This window comes from Planococcus citri, chromosome 5 (assembly GCF_950023065.1).
Source record: "Planococcus citri chromosome 5, ihPlaCitr1.1, whole genome shotgun sequence".
Taxonomy (NCBI): Eukaryota; Metazoa; Arthropoda; class Insecta; order Hemiptera; family Pseudococcidae; genus Planococcus; species Planococcus citri.
Genome location: NC_088681.1, coordinates 58266526 through 58277269, shown reverse-complemented (window position 1 = coordinate 58277269; position 10744 = coordinate 58266526). Strand labels below are relative to the sequence as shown.

The 10744-nt window shown below is 33.7% G+C and overlaps 1 protein-coding gene across 3 annotated transcripts in view; it reads right to left on the bottom strand.

The window, feature by feature from the left end:
• The window catches only part of LOC135846580 (uncharacterized), a 241931-nt gene that overhangs the window by 7589 nt on the left and 223598 nt on the right, over positions 1 to 10744 (bottom strand). The gene's annotated exons all lie outside the window — the stretch shown is intronic.

Sequence of the window (10744 nt, the reverse complement as noted above, 5' to 3'; positions counted from 1 at the left end):
TTATTGATTTGACTAAATGAGACCTGATCAAATTCAGACATTCTCTAGTTTCAATTTTAGATTTGATCAGATGTAATCAGATCAGAGTTTTTATTCAGACGTGATTGATTATACTAGATCACATCTGATCAGATCAGGCCATCCATACTCAGAGATCCGAGTTTTGATCGAAGTAGATTTGCTCAGACCTGATTAGATCCAATCATGTTTCCCCGGAAGGTCTCTTTAATTTGGAAACAAATTAACAATTTACTGGAGGACTAAATTTGGGAAAATTTTAGTAAAATCACAAAAGTTTTGATGATTTTTGCACACATTGCATTTTACAAAATTTTGGGTTCCACCTTCTCTGCAGACTCAGTTTTGATCAAGAGGGCATGTTTTTCAAAATATTGCGTTCTAACCTCCTTCGCTCTAGAACCTCAGCCTAAACGTGTTGGGGGGGGGGGCAAACGAGTTTCAGAATCAGAACCTTTGAAATTTATGACTCGATGCTCTTTTTCAACTTTTTCGATTTTTTTCATTTTTCTTCCTCCTCCTTGAGGTTGAGTTTTTCAAAAATAGGTAGGATGCTCAAAAAAATGTGAAAAACCTTGAAAGCAGACAGTGTAAGTGTGGGTATTTTTACTTAGAACTTTGGTGTTATAAGGCAATAATAGCACTGCCCAAATTTTAATATTGTACATTGTACGAAACCTTCTCTCACAATTTTGGACAAATTTTGGGAAAAAAATTTCAAAATTCAAAGGCCATGGCCATGCTGTTTATGTTCAACTTAATTAGTCACTGGAGGCTCCAAAATGGCTTGAAATCCACCTGCAGTCGACTTACTTCAATAATGTATTTACCTAAGCCTTCTGAGATCCACAAGAAGCAACCGAATTTCAAAAAATGTCAAAACTCTAGAGAGCTATGGTTTGTTGAGTTTTAGAAGAATCAACTTAACCTTCTGATGCTAGTCTTCTAAACTTCATTAAAATTTGTGAGCTTTTCAAGGGTTCTAACCTCAAAGAATTGTATAAAAAAAAATAAATCAAAATTCGAAATCAGATACTATTAAAAACCACAAAAAAATGCATCACACGATTTTCATTTTTTTTTCAAAATTTGACCAAAATTGAGCAAGGTCTAAGAAAAAAGAGATTCCGATTTACTTTGTTTTAAAATTCGCCGAACCCTTTCCAAATTTTTTAAATGGTGGTCCCCTCACTTGGCATGAATTTAAAAATTGAGTTTTCGCGAAAAAGTTCAACTCTGAACTTTTAAAATTAAAATTTTAAATTTTAAAATCATTTTGAATCTCATTGTTACATTTTTCAAAGCCCTGCAAACAGTTTTACAGTAACTCTGAGTGATCTTATATTTTATGAAGAGTCTGAAATTGGGTATTGAAAACTCGGCCACGTGGGAAGGCAGGAGTCGAAAAAAGTGCCCATGTAAAATTAAAGTGAAATCAAAAATCAATAGGTCACTGACAAGATCTGAACAAATTTAATGCCATTAAAACTCTGATCGGAATAAGTATATCTCTAACATATTCAGATTTTGAACAGATCCAATCAGATTATCGCTTTGATCGGACCAGATCTGATTGAAGCTGGTCAGTTCGGATCTGACCTCATCTAGGTAATCTAAACTGATCTGAACTGAATAAATCCAAGGAAACTTTGATCTGATTCGAATTTGATTGTATCTGTTCAGATCAGGTTGGATATGTGGAATATCCGAATCTGATCTGATTTGATCTTTTTTTAAAAATTGTCTCCATTCCCCACGAGTGAGAGGGGGAAATACGAGCCTGATCAAATCTGATCGCAACTCTGATGTAATAAAATCTGATCGGATCAGCTGTGCTCAATTCGCATACATATGTAGAATGTCTACTTACTTCCAATTTGATCGGATCTGATTAAAATGGTATAATAAAATCTAATTAGATCCAATCTGAACGCATCGTTGGTCTGATCAGATCTGATTTGATCAAGTCAGCTCAAATTGTATCTATCCATGGAATAAGGTGATCTTATATTTTATCTGATCAAATCTGATCAGATTCAATCATGTGATCACATCTAAGATCTAACAAAATCGGATTTGCTCAGGTGTGCTCAAATCTGAACAGATCCAATCTGATCACAGCTTTGATTTGAACAGATCTAATCAACTCAGCTCAGGATCTTGATCTGATCTTACTGATTAGATCAAATCTGAACAGTTCTAATGTGATCACAGCTTTGCTCTGATAAATTCTGATTAGATCATGTCGTCTGCTCAAATTTTATCCAATTAATACCCGGTACTGATCAGATCTGAATTGATCCAATCCGATCAAATCTGATTGAATGTGGTCCGCTCAAATTGGATTCAAAGAAAAATCGGATCTGATCCGTTCTGAACAAATCCAATTAGATCTGGTCCAATTATGAATTAATTCGGATTCTTGGAATTTTCGGATCTGATTAGATCTGAACAAATCCAATTAGATCTGGTCCAATCATGAATTAATTTGGATTCCGGGAATTTTCAGATCTGATTAGATCTGAACAAATCCAATTAGATCTGGTCCAATCATGAATTAATTTGGATTCCGGGAATTTTCAGATCTGATTAGATCTGATCTAATCTGATCTGATCTGATCGGATCTGAATAGATCCAATCTGATCAAATCTGATTGAATGTGGTCTGCTCAAATTGCATTCAAAGAAAGTTCGGATCTGATCTGTTCTGAACAAATCCAATTAGATCTGGTCCAATTATGAATTGATTTGGATTCCTGGAATTTTTGGATCTGATTAGATCTGATCTGATCTGATCTGATTGGATCTGAATTGATCCATTCTGATTGGATCTGAATTGATCCATTCTGATTAGATCTGAATTGATCCATTCTGATTGGATATGAATTGATCCAATCTGATCAAATCTGATTGGATATGAATTGATCCAATCTGATCAAATCTGATTGAATGTGGTCTGCTCGAATTGGATTCAAAGATAGTTCGGATCTGATCTGTTCTGAACAAATCCAATTAGATCTAGTCCAATTATGAATTGATTTGGATTCCTGGAATTTTCGGATCTGATTAGATCTGATCTGATCTGATCTGATCTGATCTAATTGGATCTGAATTGATCCATTCTGATTGGATCTGAATTGATCCATTCTGATTGGATCTGAATTGATCCATTCTGATTGGATATGAATTGATCCATTCTGATCGGATCTGAATTGATCCAATCTGATCAAATCTGATTGAATGTGGTCTGCTCAAATTGGATTCAAAGAAAATTCGGATCTGATCTGTTCTGAACAAATTCAATTAGATCTGGTCCAATTATGAATTGATTTGGATTCCTGGAATTTTCGGATCTGATTAGATCTGATCTGATCTGATCTGATTGGATCTGATTGAATGTGGTCTGCTCAAATTGGATTCAAAGAAAGTTCGGATCTGACCGGTTCTGAACAAATCCAATCAGATCTGGTCCAATCATGAATTACCTAATTTGGATTCCTGGAATTTTCGGATTTGATTAGATCTGATCAAACTGGCTTCAGCAGATCCGATCAGATACAATTCTATCAAAAGCTTTGATCTGATTAGATAGATCTGGTCAGATCAAATTGTGCTTATTCAAGGAAAGTTCTGATCTGATGTTATCTGATTTGTGAGATGACTTTTTTTTCTTTTCAATAATTTTTAGTCTTTGTGGAACAGAATGCCCTGGGTCCAATTTAATTTAAACAGAGGTGATCAAATGTGATCAGACTTGATCTGATCAGATCCAAACAAATTCAATCCTATCAAAACTCTGATCTGATTAGACCTGGTCCAATAAATTTTTGAATCCAGGGAATGGCCGGTTTTGGTCTGATCTAATCACATTAGCATGATATCACAATATTGTTCTTCCTGGGATTGACCAACAAAATACGTCAATGATCTTCGATTAGATTCAGTTCAAATTTGGGCATTCCTTCATTGGATCCAATTTGATCTGACCCAGTGTAATCAGATTTGAACAGATCGAAGTTTTCAGTTGGATCTTTTCAGACTCAATAGGAAAAACTTGAAAGGAACCTGATCAGATCAGAGTTTTGGTCATATTAAGTGAGTAGATTTATTCAGATATGATCAGATGCAATCATTTCCCCCTGGGATTCTACGCATATGAAAATTGTCATTTTTTTAAAAAACAAAAGATTGAAAAAATAGCTCTCATTTCACATTTACCTAAATGTAAAGAATAATGAACCCCCCTCCCTTCCCCCTCCAAATAAAAAATATTGACTCTGATTAATTTTAATGTTTTACAAATCTTGAATTCATGACTCCTTCAGCCATCAATCCAGGTGAATTAATGCCAAATAATTGTCTTAAAAATTGTCCTTACTGGTCTTAGAATCAGAAAAAATTTCAGCTTCTCTGAACTAAGAATAAATAGAATTAGGTACAACCCAGTTGAAATTTCCAGGAAACATTTTAAAATATTTAAAAAATAGAAAACGTCCAAAATATTTAGGTAGGTACCTACCTTGAAAAAAAATGAAAGTTGAACTTCATTACTTACTTTGTTTTTTTAAAAAAAAAAAAAAAAAAAAGAATTTCAGTTTTTAAGTACCTATTTTTTATGCAATGAAACTACAATTTTTCTGAATATTTTTTTGCTGAAAAAGACTATTAAAAAAGTTGATTCAAGATTTCGAAATTTTGAAAATTTTGAGATTTTTAAGTAAATTTTTATTGGAGGTGGAAAAGGATGACGAAGGGTGGAATTTCTAACAAACTTTAACCTTTCTTAATTTTTATTAGACATGATTGAAGATTTTAAAGAGCAGTTTTTTTACCAACTAAACAACAGGTATCTAGGACATTATTTCATTAATTTTTTTTTTTTCAAATTTTATTCGAAGGAAAATTTTAAACCTCTGAGGATTTTTCTCTCATAAGAAAAAGATAATATTCAAAATTCGTAAACATAGGTCAACCAAATACACCAACATAAACAAAATACACGTAAACACAGCGCATAAATTCTCTCATAAGTCACAATAAACAGGTAGGTACACCAAGTACACCAAAAATCAATCGAGTCGATTCTCAAACCAACCACACAGAATCAGCATATCGATCAAATGCATCTGATTTCAAAATAATCGTAAGTAAAAAATTTCGAAAAAGAACAGGAAAAAACCTAGGTACGTATTAAGTAAGAAAACAAAACTGTGATTCATGAAGATGAAAAAAAAAAACTGAAAAAAAATCCATTCAGAGACTTACAATTTGTTATTCGAGTTGTCATTATGATCAGCGCGGCTTCTACGAAGGTCCTCCGCGAAACGAATGGGAGAACCGACGATTTCGGATTCCAATGAAGTTTTCGCAGGACTTGGGGTGCGTGACGTGGTCGACAGACCCAATAACGAATCCAAAATATCGTCCAAAGTTGCCATGTCGGGGTTTTGTTTAATGGGCTCTTTTAACGGAGTGGTTATTTTATGTGTATATTCGTCATAAAAGGTTTTTATTGTCTCGCCTGCTTTAGGACCTATAAAGAAAACAAGATTGTACTTTTTTTCGCTCATTTTTAAAATCCCACCTTTTTATCGAGATTTTCGTTATTATAGCTTAAGTATGGTAAGTAACTTACTTAGGTTTCTTATAGTGTTATTGTACTCGAACGTAATAGGTGATAGGTTAGAAATGTACTAAGAAGGGTGTTGGCCCACCAAAAAGATATCCTTTTAAAAAACCCGGATTTATTCGAATATAAAAATTAATAAAGTAGATAGGTACGAGTATTTAAAAAACAAAATTGTTATGTAAAAGCGCAAATTGCGTATATTATAACTTTTGAGGCTGAAGCAGAGCGAAGCATGCGTCTGAACTTATTAGCTGCTCTTTTTTTCTTTTTTTGGGAAGACTCGCTGTTCGGTAATTCGTTCTCCCATATGATTCCAACAAATTGACTCTTTCAATCACATTAAGCACACAGGTCACATGGACGACATACGTGATGGCAACGGTATATAAGCGAAAAGCTTAAAGGAATGTCGAATGGTACGTAATAAAAAAAACAAGCTTATATATTCCTATGTCAAATAAGTAGGTATAAAAAAAATTAAAAAATGAGATATGCGATTAAACAGATGCATCTGATATGAGAGCTGATTCGTTTTACCTTTAAGAGAATTTTTAGCGCGTAGGCGTTCGCCTTATAAATTATATCATCAACAGGAAAATAAAATTGTTTAGGTAAATTACTTACTTTAACATGCTTATTAAGTATAAAAATGGTTATATTTACATCCAAATCAATAAATACAATGGTGATAAAGATTTACAGGACTCTAAACTACTAAAGGTAGGTAAAATTTATCACCAGTCGTCAGATTAGAGGTAAGTATCGAACCAAGGTATAATCATGCAAATGCAAAGATGAAAGAACAGAAAGAAAGGTAAGTTTTATAGGTATCGATGCATAATTTCAAAGTTCAATCGATTTTCTACCTGATACGAATTCGAACCCAGCACTTTCAAACAATTGTAATGTATCTAACAGTTTTATTTCAAATTTTTTACTTTGATCTCGAAATTGGAGGCCTTTGTACCCCTCAGGGAAGTGGATGTCTCATTTTGAAAATTGGTTACGTAAAGAGAGGATTAAAAAGACTATGTTCTGCAATTTTTGTTCAATGCTACAGCCACTCGAAGGGCTCTCCATAAAAAAATAACATCAAATTTTAACGAAGTGATTTTCAAGAAGTGAGAAATTAGTCAATTTCAAAATTTTCCATTAAAAGTTCCAGAGATGGATTTTTTGTTTAAAAAAATTTCAAGATTTACCAAAAAAAAAAAAAAAAAAAAAAATGAGAAGAAAAAAAGAACTGGATAATAATTTGAAAAAATGTTGAATTTACTCTTCCCATCAAATTGCACAAAAAATTATTCAAGCAATAAAACTCTCATTCGAGGTCACAGATTATCAATCGAATTAAATATGCAATCATAATCACATGCATCGCAGGGTTAAAATACGAAACTGAGTAATATGGAGAGAAGGGTGGGGGGGGGGTTGAAAGGTTTTCGAAACAAACTCAGAGATGAAATGGATTCCACAGATCCAAAAGTTGGAATTAACAAAAAAAATTGAAAATGGCACTGAATTATGTGTACCCACTTCAAAATATTTTTGATAATACTCTTGTGACAGTATTTCTTATATTTTAATTCCTTAAAAAACGTCTCCAAAGTCCCACTTAAAATCTTATCCCTCCCTTTTGACAGTTTTGACGCACTTTTTGGACTTAACGTTGAAATGACATAAAATTCGAGCTCGAGATGGTCAAAAACATATATGTACTTTGATATCTCACATATCGTTTTGTTTCAATTAAAATTATGGCTCCATCATCTCGGAAGCTCTCATTAATTATTTTAAAGTCAAAATGATTTATCTCATTCTTGCTTGGGAGGTTCAAAAATAGACATTTTGATACCCCACATTTTTTTTACTCAAATTCAAATTTGTTTCCCTTTCACCTGAAACTCCTTTAGAATCTCGTAGAGCTGAAACAAACTCAAATTTGTGCTTGGGAGGTTCCAAAATGTCCAATTTGAGACCCCCACATTACTTATAGTTAATCCCATTTTTAAATGTTTCCCAGCTTCTTCAGAAACTCTGAAGCTCCTTGATTTGAGAGCCGAAATAATATCACATTCGTGCTGAAGAGGTTCAAAAATATAATTTTGATGCATACCAAAATTAAAGTCGTTTCATTCATTGACCTATTCAAATTTTGATCTTTATCCCTCGTCAGATGCCTTTCTTGATTTCAAAGTCGAAAAAATGTCGAATTTGTGTTTGCGAGGATCAGAAACATATATTTTGATTTCCCACATTTTGATTAGGCTTTTCTTTCAAATGTTACCCCCCCCCCTCTTCAGAACCCACCCTCCCCCTCGTTGATTTTGGAGCCGAAATATTATCAATAATTTGTGCTAAGGAGGTTCAAAAACATATATTTTAATACCTCACAATTTATGTTGTTTTATTCCAATTAAAATTTTTATCTTGGCCCGTTAAAAACCCTTTTTGATTTAGGAGTCGAAAAAGTACCATATTTGTGTTCGTGAGATTCAAAAACATGTATTTTGATGTCCCAAATCGTAATCAAGCTTCTTTTCAAATCTTCCCCCTCCCCCTCAGAATCCTCCTTTTATTTTAGAGCCAAAATAATATAAAATTCGTGCAGAGGAAGTTCAAAAACTTTTGATACTTCGCGTTACTCGTATACGTAATTACGTATATAATCGAACTCATTTTCAAATTTTGTTCCACCCCCTCCAGAAGCTCATTTCCATTTTAGAAGAGAAATAATATCAAATTTATGCTGAGGAGGTTCAAAAACATATATTTTGATACCTCACATGTCGTTTTATACAAATTTTAAAATCTTTATTTTGGCCCCTCAAGAGCCCTTTTTGATTTCAGTGTCGAAAAAATACCAAATTTGTGTTTGTGAGGTTCAAAAACATGTATTTTGATACCCCACATCACAATCAAGCGTCTTTTTCAAATCTTGCCCCTCCCCCTCAGAAGCTCCCATCGATTTTCGAGCCAAAATATTATAAAATTCGTGCTGAGCAATTCCAAAACCATACATTTTGATACCTCACACTACATAATCGAACTGATCTTCAAATTTTGCCCCACTCCCTCAGAGGCCCAGAGCAGAAATAATATCAAATTCGTGTTCAGGAGGTTCTTAAACGTGTATTTTGACACCTCACATCACATTTCGTTTTATTCAAATTCAAATTTTGTTTTTGGCCCCTCAGAAGCTCCTTTTGATTATTTTGAGAGTCGAAATAATGCCAAATTTGTGTTTATGAGGTTCGAATAAATGTTTTTTGATACCCCAAATAAAAATTATTCATTTTCAAATGTTGACCCATCTCCCTCAGGAGTCACTGTTTGATTTTTGAGCCAGAATAATGTACTCAAGAGGTTCAAAAACATATTATGCTGAATTTTGATTTTCAAATTTTTCCCCTCCCCCTCTTGATTTTAGACCCAAAATGATATATTTGAACTCATTTTCAAAATTTTCACCTCCCTCTCCCCCTTTTGATTTCAGAGCCGAAATGGTATCAAATTCGTGTTGAGTAGGTTCAAAAACATCAATTTTGATACCTCACATCACATTTCATTTATTCAAACTCAAATTTTGTTCTTGGCCCCTCAGAAGCTCCTTTTGATTATTTTCAGAGTCGAAATAATGCCAAATTTGTGTTTATGATGTTCAAATAAAATGTTTTTCGATACCCCCAACAGTAATTATTATTCATTTTTAAGTGTTGGCTCATCTCCCTCAGGAGTCTCTGTTTGATTTTTGAGCCAAAATAATATCAAATTTGTACTCAAGAGGTTCAAAAACCTGTAGGTATTTTGATACCTCACACGACATTTGAACTCATTTTCAAAATTTTTCCCTCCCTCTCCCCCTTTCAATTTCAGAGCCAAAATGATATAAAATTCGTGTTGAGAAGGTTCAAAAACATCAATTTTGATACCTCACACCACATGTCATTTATTCAAATTCAAATTTTGTTCTTGGCCCCTCAGAAGCTCCTTTTGATTATTTTCAAAGTCGAAATAATGCCAAATTTGTGTTTATGAGGTTCAAATAAAATGTTTTTTGATACCCCAAATAATAATTATTCATGACCCGTTTCCCTCAGGAGTCTCTGTTTGATTTTTGAGCCAAAATAATGTACTCAAGAGGTTCAAAAACATATATGTATTTTGATACTTCACACTATAACTGAACTCATTTTCAAATTTTTCCCCTCCCCTCTCCTTTTGATTTCAGACCCAACATGATATCAAATTCGTGCTGAGGAGGTTCAAAAACATGTATTTTGATACTTCACACGACGTTTGAACTCATTTTCAAATTTTGCCCCTCCCCGTCTCCTTTGAAGCACCCTTTGATTTCAGAGTCAAAACGATATCAAATTCGTGCCGAGGAGGTTCAAAGACATACATTTTGATACCTCACACGACATTTGGACTTTCAAATTATTTTTCTCCCTCCCCAAATATTCTGCTTGAGTAACGATAACGACCTCAAAAACGAATTCAGCACCTTCGAAAACCCCCGTCAACCAAATTCGGATTTTTTTACTCGAGATTTTAATAAAAAAAATCGCTCCTAATTAGGTACTCATTCATCTCAAAAAATAATTTAAAAATAATCATCGATTGAATTAAAAAATCTACCTGTTCCTTATTTTGGATAAATATGCAACCCATTCGACAAGTCATAGCCAAACTCAGCGAAAGAGTCTACGGAAGAGCACTAAAATCGGTTATGTTATTAGGAGATTAGGAGATATTAGCAGATCTCTGAATCCAATTTTTAAACGGTCGCCTTGATAGAGCTGAAATATGCAACCTATTTGACACGTCAAAATAGCCAGAACAGCCTAACCATGGCACGAAATTCGCTTGTGGTATTAGGAGAATATAAGATATTGGGAGGTAACTGAAACCAAAATATTTTCAACAGAGGTAGTAGTTCGGAAATGTATCGAGAGAGGGCGGTATACTTTACGTGTAGGAATAAAATTTCTAGATTTAAAATTCGACTGGGCCAATTTCATTGATCGAAATCGAATTTTATTCATCGACAATCGAAATTAATTATTTTAAGTAGGTAGTTCAGAAGGGATTGAG